General features: G+C 37.3%; 1 long non-coding RNA gene across 3 annotated transcripts; it reads left to right on the top strand.

The window, feature by feature from the left end:
* Nucleotides 1-1,214: 1,214 nt before the first annotated feature.
* On the top strand, nucleotides 1,215-7,240 carry LOC137046352 (uncharacterized). Of its 3 annotated transcripts, none has more exons than XR_010898941.1 (5): nucleotides 1,215-1,420; nucleotides 1,557-1,615; nucleotides 5,140-5,920; nucleotides 6,711-7,024; nucleotides 7,184-7,240. It is a non-coding gene; the product is annotated as an uncharacterized lncRNA (long non-coding RNA). The 3 variants fall into 3 exon arrangements; XR_010898942.1 differs by having other exon boundaries at nucleotides 1,215-1,615; nucleotides 5,140-5,745; nucleotides 5,819-5,920; XR_010898940.1 differs by having other exon boundaries at nucleotides 1,215-1,615.
* Nucleotides 7,241-20,172: the final 12,932 nt, after the last annotated feature.

Here is a 20,172-nt window from a genome sequence, read left to right as displayed (position 1 = left end):
ACCAATGAGATCATCAGGGCGGGCTTTAGACGATGACGGACAGATGATCGACAGAAACTGACCAATGAGATCATCAGGGCGGGCTTTAGCCGATGACGGACAGATGATCGACAGAAACTGACCAATGAGATCATCAGGGCGGGCTTTAGACGATGACGGACAGATGATCAACAGAAACTGACCAATGAGATCATCAGGGCGGGCTTTAGCCGATGACGGACAGATGATCAACAGAAACTGACCAATGAGATCATCAGGGCGGGCTTTAGCCGATGACGGACAGATGATCAACAGAAACTGACCAATGAGATCATCAGGGCGGGCTTTAGCCGATGACGGACAGATGATCAACAGTAACTGACCAATGAGATCATCAGGGCGGGCTTTAGCCGATGACGGACAGATGATCAACAGCAACTGACCAATGAGATCATCAGGGCGGGCTTTAGACGATGACGGACAGATGATCAACAGAAACTGACCAATGAGATCATCAGGGCGGGCTTTAGCCGATGACGGACAGATGATCAACAGAAACTGACCAATGAGATCATCAGGGCGGGCTTTAGCCGATGACGGACAGATGATCAACAGAAACTGACCAATGAGATCATCAGGGCGGGCTTTAGCCGATGACGGACAGATGATCAACAGTACCGTAATCATCTCGTCATCAAAGGCGCTTAGGTTATATTTGTTCTAATCCTAAACGGAGAGCTTGTTTGTATCTGAATCACCTTCACTATTTCTCTCAGAAATGATCATCATGTTGGTAAGTACTCTCTGTATCATTCAAATCTTTTATTTTTTTTACAACACCGGCAAAGATCGTTTATTCCAGCGTGTGCAGACAGGGTTGCCAAGTTTTTACAACAAAACCCGCCAACTACTAGCCCTAAACAATAGCTTCTCGGGGGGTTCTCCGGAAAAATTGTCTGTGTTATTTAGGAAAGGTTACTGCTAAAATTCGCACTCATGTATATCACATAATAGTCGCAACCCGCGGAAAAAAACGCGGACTTGGCAACACAGTGCAGTTGAGCTCTGTTGACATTTGACAACTAACGTTATCTGTCGCTTCGTTGCTCTGATTGGTTGTTGGTCTGTCCAATTGATGTCTTTCCTGGTTCGGTTAATCACACACCCCATAATCACAGCCCAATGAGCATCAGACTCATATTCTGACTAGAGGATATGACATACTCTGAAGCCAACAATAAAGTCTGTTTCTTAAACTGAAGCATCACCACACAACCGACACCATGACTACAAGCAGGACAACATTCGTGCTTCAGCGAGTGAGCTAGACAAAACAGAAAAATGGCAGAGAAAGAGGACGAGATACAACCTAATGAATCAAGAGGGAAAAAGACACTGGGATTAGTGAGATGTAACAGCATTAACAGTGGAAAACCAAACTGTGAGTTAAACAATGTTACGATCGTCTTTCATCAACACGTTCTGCTGCTTCTTCTTCTCTGCTCTGAATGCAAAAACATGATTTTATCGGCTTTATAAACTACATGAAGATGATCAGATGTTTGCGCTTTCTACAGTTTCTCCTGACACAGACAGACCTGAAGCTGTTAATTCTGATGCTTCAGTCACAGAAGAGGTGAGACACACACACACACACACACACACACACACAGCGTCTGGTGCGATATCTTGCTGGGGACTTTTCATAGGCGTAATGGTTTTTACTGTACAAACCATATAATATCCCCCATTGGGCGTAGATTACGCGGGGGACGTGTCCCCCTCACTTTTAATAAAATGTATTTTCGTCCCCCCCACATTTTTACTGGGTCTCACCGATCCTAGTCGACCCGCTTTGAGCGGGATCCGAACCAGCGTTACCTGGGCGGCGGCGGGCAAGGTAACAGGGACGCTAAAAACAGCTTTCTTTAATCTGGGTTGATTGCGCGCTTCTTGAGGTCACGGGCAAGTGTATACATAGAAACCAATGTGAATACATCAAGATTTAAATTCAGAGACAAAAAATTATCTATGCATGACCTGTCATTTTATTCGCATCTAAATATGAGGAGGGCGCTCTCACAGAATGTCAAACGTGGATTCGTAGAGGCAGGGGCGTAGCCATCTTTTCAGAAGTGAGGGGGACAGAAATGTCGTAATACCATTTTTTTTTTTTTTGGACCAATATAATTTATCGCATCTCTTGCTTTTAATTGGGCAAGATATCAAATACACTGCTGAACAATAACCAATAATTAATATCTATAATATTATTCTCCTATTCTCCTATTTTTTTGTGTGCCAATTTTATGATTGGTTTATATACTACAAACACTTCTGCATTAAGACTCCATAGATTTTATGCAATGTAAATATATATATATATATTCTGATGTAACTCATCTGTTCTCTATGTGAATATATAGTAAAATGTAATTTATTCCTGTGATCAAAGCTGAATTTATCATCATTACTCCAGTCTTCAGTGTCACATGATCCTTCACTAATCATTCTCATATGAGGATCTGATGATCACCATGAGCAGCACAACTGATAATAATCCTAAATGTGTGTTGATGCTTAATTTTCTAAACATTTGTGGTAAAATTAAAAAAGAGAGAAATTAATACTTTTATTGATCAGACATGCATTAAATTGATCACAAGTGATATTTTTAATATTACAAATTAGATCATTTATTTAATAAATGCAAATAAATGCTGTCCATTGAACTTTCTATTCATTAAAGAATCCTGAAAAATAACATGTAGGCTATCATGGTTTCCACAACATTTTGGGAACTGTTTTCAACACAGATAATAATCATAAATGTTTCTTGATTATGAAATCCTCATCTGAGAATGAATAGTGAAGGATCATGTGACACTGAAGACTGGAGTAATGATGATAAATTCAGCTTTGATCACAGGAATAAATTACTATATATTCACATAGGAAAAAAATTGTAATAATGTTCAAAATATTACTGTTTTAACTATTTTCGATTACATAAATGCAGCCGTGGTGAGCAGAATACTAAACATTAAAAAAGCTGCATTATCCATATGATACTTTATTGTCAATAAATAGGCTACATTGAGATGACTTAAAAAACACACATAAAGCATATATTGTCGCAATCGTCTGATTGTCGTCGACACGTTTCATCTCTCATAACGATTGTTTTCCTTCAGCTGCAGCTCCAGCGTGACAGTATTACCTATGAATCCACTTTTGACATTCTGTGAGAGCGCCCTCCTCATATTTAGATGCGAATAAAATGACAGGTCATGCATAGATACTTTTTTGTCTCTGAATTTAAATCTTGATGTATTCACATTGGTTTCTATGTAAATACACTTGCCCGTGACCTCAAGAAGCGCGCTATCAACCGAGTTTAGAGAAGGCTGTCGTTAGCGTCCCTGTTAACTTGTCCGCCCCCGCACAGGGTAACGCCGGTTCGAATCCCGCTCGGAGCGGGTCGACTAGGATCGGTGAGACCCAGTAAAAGTGCGGGGGACGAAAATACATTTTATTAAAAGTGAGGGGGACACGTCCCCCGCGTAATCTACGCCCATGCGTAGAGGTAATATCCAGTCACGCTGGAGCTGCAGCTGAAGGAAAACAATCTTTATGATGATGAAACGTGACGACGACAATCAGACGATTGCGACAATATATGCTTTATGTGTGTTTTTCAAGTCATCTCAATGTAGGCTATTTATTGACAATAAAGTATAGGCTATCATATGAATAATGGAGCTTTTAATGTTTAGTATTCTGCTCACCAAGGCTGCATTTATGTAATCAAAAATAGTTCAAACAGTAATATTTTGAAATATTATTACAAATTAAAACCGCTTTTTTTCTATGTGAATATATAGTAATTTATTCATGTGATCAAAGCTGAATTTATCATCATTACCCCAGTCTTCAGTGCCACATGATCCTTCACTAATTATTCTCAGATGAGGATTTCATAATCAAGAAACATTTATGATTATTATCTGTGTTGAAAACAGTTGTGCTGCTTAACAATGTTGTGGAAACCATGATAGCCTACATGTTATTTTTCAGGATTCTTTAATGAATAGAAAGTTCAATGGATAGCATTTATTTGCATTCATTAAATAAATTATTATCTTTTGTAATATTAAAAATATCACTTGTGATAAATTTAATGCATGTCTGATCAATAAAAGTATTAATTTCTCTCTTTTTTAATTTTACCACAAATGTTTAGATGGTTTCCACAAAAATTAAGCATCACCACGAGCAGCACAACTGATAATAATCCTAAATGTGTGTTGATCATCAGATCCTCATCTGAGAATGATTAGTGAAGGGTCAGTGACACTGAAGACTGGAGTAATGATGATAAATTCAGCTTTGATCACAGGAATAAATCACACTTTATTATATCTTCACATAGAGAACAGCATGGTTTACATTAGAATATATATTTTTTTACATTGCATAAAATCTATGGAGTCTTAATGCACAAGTGTTTGTAGTCTAGTATATAATCCAATCATAAAATTGGCACACAAAAAAATAGGAGAATAATATTATAGATATTAATTAGTGGTTATTGTTCAGCAGTGTATTTGATATCTTGCCCAATTAAAAGCAAGAGATGCGATAAATTATATGTACCCCGACAGAAATTTCTGTCCCCCTCCCTTCTGAAAAGATGGCTACGCCCCTGTATCCCCCTACACTGCCCCTAAACCTTAACCGATCGGTTTGTGTGAGAAACCGAACAGTAGCCTATTTATGTTATTTTTTACCTCATATCCCGACGAGTCGCATCAAGTTTTCCCATCGGCTGTTACTTCCGTCTGGTCAGGTCAAGCTGGCGCGATCATAGATGCATATATATTCCTCGTTAGTGCCTGCGGGATTGGTTGAATGAGGATCTACATGATATATTTGTGATCGCATCAGTTTGACCTGACCAGACGGAAGTTACAGCCGATGGGAAAACTTGATGCGACTCGTCGGGATATGAGGTAAAAAATAACAAATACTGTTGTGTTTCTCCCAGAAGCAGATCGGTTCGTGTCTTAAGACATAAGTGTGTCGTCAGGAGCAGCAGGGTTTTTGTGAACGTTGTCTAAGCATGTTTTTTTTCTTTGTTTGTTTGTTTTGCTCTCATAGACTTGTTACCCATTCACCCCATTATATGACCGACACACAGCAACGGTTGAGTTAAAAATCTTCATTTGTGTTCTCCTGAAGAAACACACACACCTCCATGTTGGATACACTGGGGGTCAGCAGATAAACATCACATTTTCATTTTTGGGTGAACTAACCCTTTAACTCATGAAATTTGTTGTAGGAAGAGCCGTCTGTATACAAGAAACATCTGAAAACTCGGCGCTTAACTGCATCCTGATGGGACGGGAAAAAGAAAACAAACATCTTCTGTACCTCCAATATTCCATCGCATACTATAAACAATGTATTTAAACAACTTTATATTAACATTATGATGAATTGCTTGAACTGAATTTTGTTTGTATCATTAATTGTTATTTTCATGTTTATCACTGTGAAGCTGCGTTGATTAAATCTGGATCATTCTCATGAAACCATTAAAACACTATGAATTTAAACATTGTATTTTGGTTATATATATGGAACATTATAATAAGGACATATATAAATATATATTGAATACAAATAGAGCAGAAGAAGAAGAAGAAAACTGAAAAACAAGCAAAGAAAAACAGAAGCAAAAAAGGGATGATCAATCAGAAGGTGATTATGCAAAAATAAAGTTTTTGTCCATAGACTGCATTTAAAAAATAATAATACTTGGACTTTGTAATAGTGGGGGGAGTTCATGTGCTCCACCTTCACTGTTTAATCGCTCAACATCAGCACAGATCTCAGAGCTGCAGTGGATGTTTCTCTCTCTTCAGCTCATCAAAAGGTAATTCATTTTATCTTTAAACATTTTGTAAATTTAACTTTTTTTAAAGTATTTAAATCTGAATAGTTGTGTATGCTGCGGGAAGCGTCATACTGAAAGTGAAAGTGAATGTAAATCTAATGTTAGCCTTCGTAGCTTAATGGAACAAAAAACGCAGTTTGGACAATATTCTCATTAAAAAATGCGACTCTGAGACGAAAAATTAGCGTTTGATGTCCAGTCAAATGTAAAAAAAAAAAAAAAAAAAAAAAGAAAAAAAAAAGAAAAAAAGTTGCTTGGTGACGCGGCATTTTTTTTGTTCAAAACGAGAGAGCGGGATATTAGTTAACGGTCGCTTTATGAAATCCGCATAATCATCTCGAAAATGAACACACACACACACACACACACACACACTTCTTTTAGTACTTCTTCTGGATTATTAAATTCAGCCAGCTTTAGTTTAACCTGATATGCACATATTTCACTTAAATTATTTAAATGTAGATAAACCCTAAATTTGACATTATGTTTGGTAAACTGTTTTACAGAACACGGTGGCATATTTCACATTACGTAAATTTAATAAATATGACAAAACATGTAATTGATATAAAAGCTGAATTCATTAATCCACCACGATGTTAGTAGGCTAGGCTATTCATAAATAGAAATTTGAAGCCTTTGTTCATAAGTTTATAATTTAAGTTTTAGTGCTGTGAAACATTTGGTAGAACAATTAACGTTGTACATTAACTAATGTCAAACATCACTTAAATATAAACTAAATGCATGTTACTTTTTTCAACAGATATATGAAAAACTGAATATAAGACAAATGAATGTATATTGCAAGATCACAAACTGCAGGAGAAGGACAAGAAAGAAGGAGAAAAATGTCAAGCAAAGAGGACGAGGCACGACATAATGAATCAAAGGTGAAGATAGTTCGTCGGAGGAGCATTAATAGCGGCAAACCAAACTGTGAGTGAAGATAACTGGCTTATGCATCATAATCCTCATCAACATTTAAGACTATGAATAATCAGACGTCTGTGTGTTCATGTCTAGTTTCTAATGATTCAGAGGTGATTAATGATGCGTCAGAAGACTGACTCAGAAAAGGTGAGAGACTATCACATTAAAATAAACTGTTTGTTTGATGCAGAAGTCTCTCTCTCTCTCTCTCTCTCTCTCTCTCTCTCTCTCTCTCTCTCTCTCTCTGTGTGTGTGTGTGTGTGTGTGAGTGTGTTATTGATCTGATGTGTCTGTTTTCTCTTGTAGAAAGCAGCGGCTCCTTTCATCAGACCAGCGAATAGCCTACTCAACATCAGTTAGTCCCAGGGGCGTGGGACTGGGGGGATAAAGGGTACTGAGTAACCAGGGCCCAAGGCAGGGAAGTCCGTTTTCTATACATACACATACATGGTACGGGGGCCCAGCAAGATGGTTTGTACCCAGGGCCCAAAATTTGGTGCTACGCCCCTGGTTAGTCCATAATGATTATGTACATTTTTTAGTATTATTACATGTATGTATGTATGTTGTAATATATATTATATGTATACTTGTCTTCATTTAATTTCTTTTTTAGCCTGCCTGTATTCAACTGTACAGTTTAATATTTAAGCACTTCTGATGTTATTGCCTTCTTGAGATGAATTGCCTGATTAAAAGAATCTGTCAATCTGTAAAAATGTGAAATAAAATGTTTAGGAGCGGCTTTTCGATTATGTTTTTACAGTAATCCCTGCTCTTTCTCTTCAACATGTGTTCTGTGTTTCCCCTTCTGGATCACTCCCTGTGACTCCACTATTGGAAATTCCCTTTACTGGTTAAATTTAAGTGGTTTGTCGTGGGAATGAACATGAATCATTGAGGACAGGTTTATTCTTGCCTATTTATTGGGAAAATCGTATTAAAACTAAAATGGTATGAAGTGCACTGACAACCATAATAATCCGCTTTCTGCCGATTCTGTATAATTTCAGTCAAATGCTATTTTTGGCTTTTTTACGGCTATTTTCACTGCATAAAACATACATAGGGTTTCAACACAATAGTGTTGGGTAAGTTACCTTAAAAAAGTAATGTATATCCACACTGTAAAAAATTATTTAGAAAAAAAGTTACCTGGTTGCCTTAAAATTTTGAGTTTATTGAAATAAAAAATGTAAGTTAATGCAATAAAATTTTTGAGATTCGACAACATTTATTAAAATATTATTAAAAGATTTTGTAAGCATATTGGGTAATAATGTGTGTGTTATTTCTGATGCAGTGAAACATGCCAAATTGTGCTATTTTCATGATTCATCACATTTTTTATGTGGTTCAGATACAATAATATTTTGAGTTTCTATTTATTAAACAAATTTCCTTCATTGTATCAACTCAATTTTTTTATTTCAATAAACTCAAAATTTTAAGGCAATCAGGTTACTTACTTTTTTAAGTTAAACCAACAAAAACCAACAATTTTTTTTACAGTGTCGTTACATCTTTAATATATTAGATTAATTTACAAATTACTCTCTCCAAAAAGTATTTAATTACTTATTAATTACTTTTCAAATCCTATATCGATCTTGAGTTACGCGATAGACATGAAATGGCTCTTTTAATTCATTCAAATACATAATATAAAATATACATAAATTATTCTTATTAACTGACCAAAGTATTACAAATATGAGAAGATAAACATGCATTTTAAAAGATAGACTTAAAATTTTAATGTTAATTCAACTATTGTATTATATATAATTGTTCTACACTGTAAAAAAGTATTTAGAAAAAAAGTTTCCTGGTTGCCTTAAAATTGAGTTCATTGAAATTAAAAAATTTTGAGTTAATACAATGCACATTTTTTGAGATTCGACAACCTTTAATAAAATATTATTAAAAGATTTTGTAAGCATATTGGGTAATAATGTGTGTGTTATTTCTGATGACGCACTGAAACATGCCAAATAGTGCTATTTTCATGATTTATCAAATGTTTAATGTGGTTCAGATACAATAATATTTTGAGTTTCTATTTATTAAACAAATTTCCTTCATTGTATCAACTTAATTTTTTTAATTCAATAAACTCAAAATTTTAAGGCAACCAGGTTACTTAATTTTTTAAGCTTAACCAACAAAAAACAACCAATTTTTTTTTTACAGTGTACAGTCTATACAAAGTATTTAGTTCAATTACATGTGAAGTGACTGTAATTAAATTACACAAAAAATAAGAGTAATCCCCTACTTTAGCAATTACAGTAACTAATTACTTAGTAACACCCAACACGGCAAACAATACACTTCAAATGATTACTCGGACATGTGCACTAATGACAAGACAAGACGATCAAGCTGTTTTAGGGGGAAAAATACGATAAATCATTCAAGTTTATGGCACACCCATCTCTGGAATTTGGGTATCAAAATTATTTCCGAACTTCCCAGTGGTAAAGACACGATATCAGAAGGCATTTATATGCATTTTTTTTCGCTAGGAAACCGTATTAACGACAATTCTTATGGCACGTGAAGGCAGCATTAGTTTTCTCCAGTCTGTCTAATTCATGTCATTCTCTTGAGTCTTCTATTTAATCATCGTTCGCTCTGTGTATTTAGCCTTCAAAGGACACTTCAGAAAGAAAGTTAAGAGAAAACTAAGAGTATGTTAATCTGAAATAAGGGGAACTTTCTGCTTCAGAATGGAAGGCCTGTAAGCCCATGTCTGAAGGAGAGGTAACGTTTACTCTGAGTCAGTACCAGGATTACTTGCTCTGTGAACCTAACCTGGTCTAGAGCATGTTACCTTCAGTTTCTTTAGGCCAGCAGCCATATCACCCTGTAGCCCGAGACTGATTTCCCACTGAAGCTAAACAGGGCTGAGAGCCAGTACCTGGATGGGAGACCAACTGGGAAAACCAGGAGCTGCTGGTAGAGGTGTTAGTGAGTCTGTGTGTGTCCTGATGAGGACACTATACTGTCAAAGAGCACCGTCCTTCGGATGAGACGTTAAACCGAGGTCCTGCGCTGCAAAAAAATGCTCTTCTTATTTAGTATTTTTGTCTTGTTTCCAGTCCAAATATCTAAATATTCTTAAATCAAGATTTACTAGATAAGTAAAATTACAGAAGATATTTTTTCTGGGGAAAAATATCTAAATGAAGTGAGGTTTTGCTTAGAACTAGCAAAATGATCTGCCAATGGGGTGAGAAAAATAATCTTATAAATCTTAAAGCAGCACTAGGTAACTTTTCAACCTTCATAATATATTTTTAAGACTCTTGTGATGATAAATCGACTTCCAATAGGTTGAATGACACGTCTGCCATAGCCTGATGGGGTCTGTACCGTTTTTAATCATACTTTTAAACTTCGGGTTTCGGGTAGTAACCCAAGAACAAAAAGAACTACAAAATTCGACTGCTTTACGGCATATACGTCACTTCCACACACACACACACACACACTTCCTTACATTCAGACGTGCGAGCCCAACTTGGTTCGTCGGATAATATAGTCATGTCCGAAGCAGCAGAGACAAATAAGAAAGAAAAGGTTTTATTGGAGGAAAGCAATAAGAGGAAACGAGAGAGTGCTGTGATTAAAGGCAGGACGAGGATCAACATGTGACCAGCGTTTGCTCGTCGGCGTGAGCTGAAGGAGGCGTGCCCGACCGATGCTGTCCTGCTTGTTACGGTGATTACCGACCACTCAAACATTGAACTGAAGTATCATATAGATTCTGTCAAACACTAACCAATAGACTACTATAATGACGCTGGCTTGTAAACGTGAGCATCGCGACTATTTGGCGTTTTTGAAAAAAATAAAACCCATGAAATGATATTCATATGACATGCTGAAGCATAAGCCACTGACTGTACCTGGGATGAAGACATTTCACACGCGCCGCCAGAAGAACACCTGCATGTGAACTCCTCCTGCAGTGTTCAGGGGAACTGTTAGTGCTGCACCGACCCGCGGGACGCTTTTATGAAGTTATTTGGCCCGCCGCGCACCACTGGATATATTTTTACAACCCGCCCCGCACCCGCGACCTTTAAATAGACATACGGGGTCCGCGGGTTATGAGACGTCCCGCGCATCACTAGTTCAGGGCTATCAGGGTTGTCATGTCAGCAAATGCACGCGCGATGGCATCCGCTGATGTAGGAGGACTGAGCTTACGACAGTAGTTGAGGACAGTATGTTTTCCCAACTGTAGGGGGACCCCGAGAGCAAAAGTTACCCAGTGCTGCTTTAATAACAAGATTTAAATCAGAAACAAGATTATTTTTCTCACCCACTGGCAGATCATTTTGCCGGTTTTAAGCAAAAACTCACTTCATTTTGATTTTATTTTCAACAAAACTAGAAAAAATATCTTATGTCATCTTACTTAGATGCATCTTGATTTAAGAAAATGTTGATATTTGGACTGGAAACAAGAAAAAAATACTAAGAAGAGCATATTTTGCAGTGTGACTCTCTGTGGTCGTTAACAATCCCAGGATGTCCTTCGATAAAGAGTAGGGTGTAACCTGCCCATTTGCCCATTGGCCGCTGTCCATCCTCCTAATCATCCCCCTCTCCTGATTGGCTTCATCACTTCATCAATCAGCTGGTGTGTTGTGAGCCTTCTGGTGCAATATATCCAGCTGATGCTGCACGTTGGTGGTGGATGAGGAGATTCCCCCTTTCTGTAAAAGCGCTTTGAGTGCCTTGAAAAAAGCGCTATATAAATGTAACAAACTATTCACCTGGAAACAAGACTAAAAACCTTATGTCATTATGTCCTGTAGAAACATGCATCTTGATTGATATTTTGACTAGAAACAAGACAAAAATACGAAGTAAGACATGCATTGTTTGCAGAGCAGGTTCATTTACTCATCATTGCTCATATTCTCATCACGAGGACACCGTCATAGTGACGGCTTTTATACAGGATCCTGACATTCACTTGATAAACCTGTGGAAGTAACCGAATCTGAAAATCCAGATATAACCAACACAATACACAGAGCCAGGAGATCAGGACGATATAACGGAACAACAACAATCTGGAGAGAAAAGGGCAAAAATGCACTAGATATGATCGTCTGCAAATCAAACAGCAAAACAACATCAACCTGAAAGTGAAATGGGTCAAAACAAGATCGACATCAACGGAGCAAACATATGAACAAGGCTTCAAAATACAAGCAGAACAGCTTAACATTACAGTGACCAGACGAGGAGAGAATGAACAAGAGGAACTCAAATAAAAACACAGATGACCGAATGAAAGAAGGCCACAGGTGAAGATGAACTAAACACAGCTGAACAGGACAAGACTAATGAGGGGAACCAAAGAAGTGGCGGGAAACTTAGACAAAGGAACATGAGACAAATGCAAAAACAGAGACAGACTAGACATGTGACAGATATCATGATTTCAATCATACTTATCTGACAGAACACAATGTGTCATTATAGGTGGTGTAAAATCCCCATCGCTCAGCAATCATGATGGAGGTCCCCAGGGCTCAGTTCTCCGGCCTTTATTATTCTCAGTGTACTTAAATGATCTCCCAGATAAGCTTCATATACAGATGTATGCGGATGATGCTGTAATCTTCAGGGGAGAGATAGCAATAGCTACAAACCTTACAAATGGTTACACTACACTGGTTAAATCAAACACTAAAAAGACCGTCAGAAACAAAAAGAAACAGTGAACCCAAATGCTATACGATCTTATTGTAGGGCGTTCACAAAGCAACCACTGACCTAAAGGAAATCTGTTTCTGGGAGGACAGGAATTAGAGTTGGTGACTCAATACTAGATTCAAACAACACATTAAAAAAGGAAGCAAAAAATATAAAATATAATCTTCAAAATTAGAAACAAATTAGGCCTTTTATTACAACAGAGGCTGCTAAATCCTACCTCCATTATGATTATTTTGCATATTGAATGCTGTTTTGCAGTCTGGTCATTTGCTGGTATCACAAATCAATCGATGAACTCTAGAAAAAAGCAGCTAAGGTTGTAGGAAACCACAGTCATTTTACAATTGTTCAATCTTAGAGAAGTATCAGCTCCTAGGTTTTGAAAATACTTTACCAACCATATTTAGAGAAAGCCCCACTTTTATTTAGTTTAAGAAACTAAATTAAAAGATGGTTGACTGATAACCTAAACTGTGAACATTATACAAACTAGAGGATGACACGGGAGTGGATTTTCACTCCTGTCCCGTCCCACTCCCATAGAAATAAATCTTGTCCCGTCCCACTCCCAGAACAAAGTTGAAAAAATAATCCCATCCCATCCCGCTCCTGGTAAACTGACTCCCACTCCCATCCCGCTCCTGTTTAAACTGACTCCCGCTCCTGTACCGCTCCTATATATTTTTTTCTTAAATTAGTGTTTAATAGCCTACATAGCATTTGATTTAATCTGCTCTCCATCCTGTTTTAGACCAGCTGCTGAGCCCGTTTCTAGATTTTCTCCAGAAAATGGAAGACAGTAAATAAAAGAAAAACAGTACATAGTTCACACCATGTCTACAATAGTTTAATAAATCCAAACAGAACATAAAGCTGCATTTTACTAATTTATTGTTGAGTAAACAATACATTTATAGTTTACATTTACAGTTTTAGTTATAGTTCTTAGAGCACTGCTCTTTGAATTCTGGCGGGAAGCCTTTGACAAAAACTTTTGAGTGTGCGTCCTTATATGACGTACACAGCGCGCGCCTTCACCACTGAAGAGCGCGCACAGCGCTCACATGCACCAAGCTATAATGTTGACAAGAGAGGAAAATACATTTTTCTGAAGGATAAACTTTTTATTTCGTAAGAAGTTATGAAGATAATGTTGGCATAATGACACTGTCCTAAACCTACCTTCAACTGCGCCTGACATTAGAATTTATTTTTTTCTGAGATGATTATTACACTTTACAACAAATAAATATCTTTTATAAAACCGTATAAGTCCCATAGACAGTAAGATAAGTCCTGGTGGCCGTTGAGAGTTGCTATGGTATCTGTAAACAAATTCCAGCTGCTGGAGAGGACCGCGTCGACATCTGATGCGGTAGACAAACTGAAAGCTTTATATTCGAATACATTGCTTGATATTTGATATCCGTTCAAATTAGTTTTTTTCCCCAAAAATGACAGCCCTAGTAGGTGTATTAAAAGGAAACTACAAAATGTTGCATGTACTTTTTTTTTTTTTTTCGTCTTTGCTATTGGTTGATTCCCACTCCCGTCTGCTCCCGTTAACCATTTATCTTGTACCGTCCAATTCCCGTGATTAATAGCAAAGATGACTCCCATCCTGCAGGAATCCCACGGGAATCCCGTGACCCGTGGGATTCCCGGAAAAATGTCAGCCTCTAGTACAAACTATCCACTGGCAGTGTAATTGAATAGGTATATTTGTAATAAGCACTTTAGAAATACTATACATACACTGTAAAAAAGAAGAAGTGTTGGTTTAACTTAAAAAAGTAAGTAACCTGGTTGCCTTAAAATTTTGAGTTTAATGAAATAAAAAATTTGAGTTGATACAATGAAGGAAATTGGTTTAATAAATAGAAACTCAAAATATAATTGTATCTGAAGCACATAAAAACTGTGATAAATCATGAAAATAGCACAATTTGGCTCCATCAACACAAATAAAACACGCACAATTGTCCAATATGCTTACAAAATCTTTTAATAATAATTTAATAAAGGTTGTTGAATCTCAAAAAATGTTCATTGTATTAATTCAAATTTTTAATTTCAAATTTTAAGGCAACCAGGTAACTTTTTTTCTAAATAATTTTTTACAGTGTAGGATTAATACCTTAAATAATTATAAATATATAAGTATATAAATTACCTTTCTTTAATACCTTAAAGAATTATTACAACAAGTATTTTACGTAAGCATGCACTGTAAAAAATTATTTAGAAAAAAAGTTACCTGGTTGCCTTAAAATTTTGAGTTCATTGAAATTAAAATTTTGAGTTAATACAATGAACATTTTTTGAGATTTGACAACCTTTATTAAAATATTATTAAAAGACTTTTTAAGCATATTGGGTAATTGTGTGTGTTTTATTTCTGATGATGCAGTGAAACATGCCAAATAGTGCTATTTTCATGATTTATCCATTTTTTATGTGGTTCAGATACAAAAAATATTTTGAGTTTCTATTTATTAAACTAATTTCCTTCATTGTATCAACTGAAAGTTTTAATTTCAATAAACTCAAAATTTTAAGGCAACCAGGTTACTTACTTTTTAAGTTAAACCAACAAAAACCAACACAAATTTTTTACAGTGTGGACATGTTTTACCTCTATATGTCTGTTTGGTATTAGGTTTTGTTTTTGTTTCTTTTTCTTTTTAATTGTTTATCATGCTTCGTCTACAGATGGAAATGAGCTTTGTTCTAAATCCAGTGTATTTACATCAATTTATATTGTACGTTTATTAACTTGCATTGTCCCATCCAAAAATAAATAAAATAAACCACAAAATAAATGAAAAAAGGAAATCAACCTGAAAGTGAAATGGATGTAGTTTCAAGGATTGATCAGTACACTACGCCTTCTGGAAAAAAATACAAGCTACTGCACAACTCTTGTGACAAGTGTCCCGAGCGCTCATCAGCGTCGCCCTGGAAACAAGGCGGGCACACCTGCAGCTCATCACAGGCTGAGCCGTCACACCTGCAGCTCATCAGCGGGCGGCTTTATAAGCCTGCACGCCGGCCAGAGAGGTGAGAGATGTCTCCAGAAGACTCGGCTAACTGGTGTCTCCATTTTCCCTCCAGAGAGCAGCGTGTGACGGCCAGCACTCACTCTGAGCACGGACCCATATCACCGCGAGCACCGAGGACGCAAGAGAGAGAGAGAGACCACACCGAGCACGGAGCACCCCACTCGACGCACTTTCACTTTCACTTTCATCAATAAAGCCACCCTTCGGGGAAATTCACCTGCCCTCCTGTGTCGTGTACTTCTTCACCCCGTCACACTCTATATATCTGCACATTAGCATCAGTAACAGTGTATAATTATGAATGTTCATATCAGTGATGGCAAAGAATGCTCTAAAAAATGCTGGGTTGAAAACGGACAAACCCAGCAGTTGGGTTAAATGTTTGATTAAAACAACCTTAATTGCAGGCTTTGTCCATTTTCAACCCAACTTGGGTTGTTTTTAACCCAGCATTATTTCAGAGTGTACACAGGTGAAATGTGTTCCCTCTTTAGTCCCAGTATGAGGTCTGGCAGCAGCGTTTTGTACCAATTGAGAGGACTTGGAGAGCCACACCGAGGTATACCGAGTTACAGTAATCCAGCCTGGAGGAAATAAAAGCAAGTCTCCAAATTTTTTGGTGATAAAAACGCTTTCAATTTTGCAATGGATCTGAGATGTTAAAAGCTACTCTTCACTACTGAATTGATTTGTTTGTAAAATGTCCGTTATCAAAAATCACTCAATACATTTTTTTCATGACCAACCAATTCAAACGTATTTTACGAGGTGGCTAATTCGTATGAACTTGTACGACCTCACTCTTTTGTCTAAACCCCAGTGACGGGTAGGTTTAGGGGCGGGGTTTGAGGTAGGTAATTTGTATGAATTCATACGAATTTGGCAACAGAATCACATACGGGCGATTTAGCAAAAAACTTTCAAATTCGTACGAGTTGGCCATCTCGTAAAAAATGTACGAATTGCCATGAGATCAGGTAGGAATAGGGCTTGGGCGCCGCGTTGCATTCTGGGACGTCGCGGCCATGTTGATGGCCTCGCGAATGTAAACCTACAGCAAGTCGAATGAGGAGAAGCAGAGTTGGGAGAAAGAAAAAACATGTTAAAATCCTGAAAGGGATGTGGAATTTACCGGGATACGTTAAATAGGGAAGGCAGGGACCGCTATAGAGACAAAATCGGAACTATTAAAGTTTTGGATCCACATGAATTTCCAAAGAAAGAGCGGAGCACCGACATGGACGAAAACTTTATTTTGTCCCCAACAGACGTTCTACTGACTATAAGTAACTTTGCAACTACAATTCCACTTATTCTACTAACCCGAACCCCAACACATATAACCAAAACCTACAGTCTACTAACAGTACAGTTAATACTCTAATTAGTGTTAGTTGACATGCTGTTGAAAACGTACATAGTTAGTAGAATGGTTAAAGTGGACTATCGAAATAAAGTCTAACCGAAACGTATATATTATTATTATTATTATTATTATTATTATTTTATTTTTATTTTATTATATAAGAAATTGCTCTGCCTCCATTTTTATTTGTTATTGTAATGTTATTGTTTACTATATTTATAATTTGCACTTCCTCCATTTCTGTGTCTTTTGTTGTTATTTTATAGATACCTATTTATTTGCTTATATAGTATTGAAATAATTTATTTTTAAAAAAAGTGTATTTATTATTGTTATATAAAGTGCACTCCGTTATATAAAGTGCAACAACTTGCACTCCGTTTTCTGTGTTCATTTTTTATTTGTAACCTTTTACCTTGAAGCATTCCACATTTCTGTGTTCTCAGGTTGCACTACTTGCAAATAAACACTGAAAAACATCTGATTGTGGGACGATTCTTGCTTTTTGCACATCGTACTGTTATTACTTCTTGTCCGTGGTTGCGCCTCCGAGCATGAAAGCGGTGGAAAGTTAATCCATTTTCGACATTTCCCATGGTGATTATGTGTTGCGCTGTTACACCCCAAAATGCAGCAACGGTTTACCATAGTTGAAATAACGCCAAAATAATCAAATTAAGACACACGACTGAGAGGGAGTACGTCTATAAACAGTGCACAGTAGTCCGAGTAGCAGTAAAGGATGCCATCAACATGGCCGCCACGCTAAGTAATGACGTCACAACGCCCAAGCCCTATTCTCAGATAAAGGACTGAAAAATCGAATCTGGTGATCCAAAAACTACAATTTCAGTTTTAGAGTTATTCAGTGTTAAAGAATGAGCTGCCAGCCAGCATCTTACCTCCGCACGACAGTCCAACAGTGTGTGTCATAGTTATCCTCAATCAAAGGAAAGTATATATCATCCGCATAAGAATGGTAAGGGATATTATTCTTTCGAAAGATCGAGCAAGTACAGCGAAAACAAAAGTGGTCACAAAATAGATCCCTGAGGTACACCACAAGTATAAGAGGAGGAAAAGTTTGCGATCTCCGCAGTTCTATCCGAGAGACTCAGTGCGGTGCCTTGAACTCCTAAGTAAGAGCAGTATGCAATGACGCACTCACAACCACAATGCGACAAAGAAACTATCAAACACCAAAATCTCAAGTGAGCTGAGCAAAAAATGTGGAAGAGGATCTGTAGTTTATAAGAGGGTGGCAGAATCTGATTGGTGGTGTAACACACACACACACCGGAAAACTAACCACACGTACACAAACCACATGCATATGTACTACGTACGTAACAGAATCAGAGAACTGAACTAGATTCAGTGTGAAATCTGAAACTGATGACAACACACTAAAATGACACACACAGCACAATTATGCAAATGCCACACAGAGAGCAAAACCTCTACTCGAGTCTCCTATAAAGTCTAAACAGTTTCTGCTTTACACATTTTGCAATTCAAAAGGCACTTTTTAAATGCACTGAACACGGTTCATAAGTAAGGGATAATGTCCACCCAGCCGGTTGTTATCGCAGAATAAACCCCTTCAGAGCGATCAGGACCCCGAGGCGAAGCGGAGCGTCACTCTGAAGGGCTTTATTCTGAGATAACAACCGGCTGGGTGGACATTATCCCGCTTATTACACGGCTACTAGTCTCAAATAAATTACACACTAAATATTGTCTTGAGATTAAATATTTTATTAGCTCTTACGCAAAGCTTCCGCGAAGAAAAACAGTTCCAACCTGCTTTAAGCCTTTATCTATTGCTGCTAAATGTTGAGAATGAATGCTGAAAGGGTTAGTTCAGCCAAAAATGAAACCAAGCCTATGATTTACTCACCCTCAAGTCATTATAGGTGTTTATGACATTCTTCTTTCAGACAAATACAATCAGAGTTATATTTAAAAAGTCCAGGCTAACGTTAATCCAGCAGTAGTTGGAGCCGTTTCTGAAGTCCATAAAAAATGCAGCTGTCCGTCAAATAACGTGCTCCACACGACTCCGATGGGTTAATAGAGCCTTCTGATTCCAATCGATGCGTTTGTGTGAGAAAAATATCCATATTAAAAACTTTATAAAGGAAACCTGCCTTGAAGTCTTCCATTGTAACCCACGGCTGTTTAAGCCACAAGATGGCGCCAGCGTTAAGCACAGAAGTAGAACCGCTCAAGATAACTCGCAGTACCCGGATGAGCGGCTGTTATCTGGAAATAACACACCGCTGGAATGGGCGATTGACCAATCAGAATCAAGTATTTCACAGAGCCGTGTAATAAGACACAATAATATGACATAAAGTCACATGTCTGACATTCAAAATGGCACCACATGAGCTGATTGGCCGATACATGACTTACCTGGCCAAACACCTCATTGGTTAATGGTCAACACTTCAGTCAGGATGGCACTATGAGAAGACCACACCTTTTGTTTTATAACAGCAATGGAAGACGTTGAGGAGAGAGAGAGCAGGAGGAAGGATAACATTTTATTTTTCAGTTTACGGTTTTCGTTTGTGTGAGCATATTTTTGTTCAGTCCAATGTTAATATATCTGCTGTGCATATGTTGCACTGACTTGATTGGTGAAAATATAAATAATAAATGTTTCAACAGCACGTGTGTGTGTGCAAATATTTCTGTGCATGTGAACAATCTGAAGAATTTTCTACAATGTGAACAACATATTTTAGTATTATGGCAAAGCAAACTAAAGATCAGTGCTTTTCATTATGCCCAACAATGTGTATTTGGTTAGAAAAAAATCTGGTAATAGGAATGAAGTGTGTGCCATTTCATGCAAAAGTTTGATTTTGATAATCCTATATGTAGTTTTGGTTGCAGTGCTTCATTTTGAAGGATATATGAGGAATTTTGCAGTTTGGGTGTGTGGTTTTATGAATTTTGTTAAGTATTTTGATAAAACCAGCCCAGTTTGCAAAATTGTGTGTTAGCAATTGTAAAAAACTGAAATAAAAAATGCAGGCATGCTGGGTCAATTACCTCACATTTTAGAGTCAAATGCATCCCTTGATCGCCAACACACACAGAGTGTGTGTATT

This window comes from Pseudorasbora parva, chromosome 18, assembly GCF_024679245.1.
Source record: "Pseudorasbora parva isolate DD20220531a chromosome 18, ASM2467924v1, whole genome shotgun sequence".
NCBI classification, from domain to species: Eukaryota; Metazoa; Chordata; class Actinopteri; order Cypriniformes; family Gobionidae; genus Pseudorasbora; species Pseudorasbora parva.
This window is presented reverse-complemented; position numbering and strand designations above follow the sequence as displayed.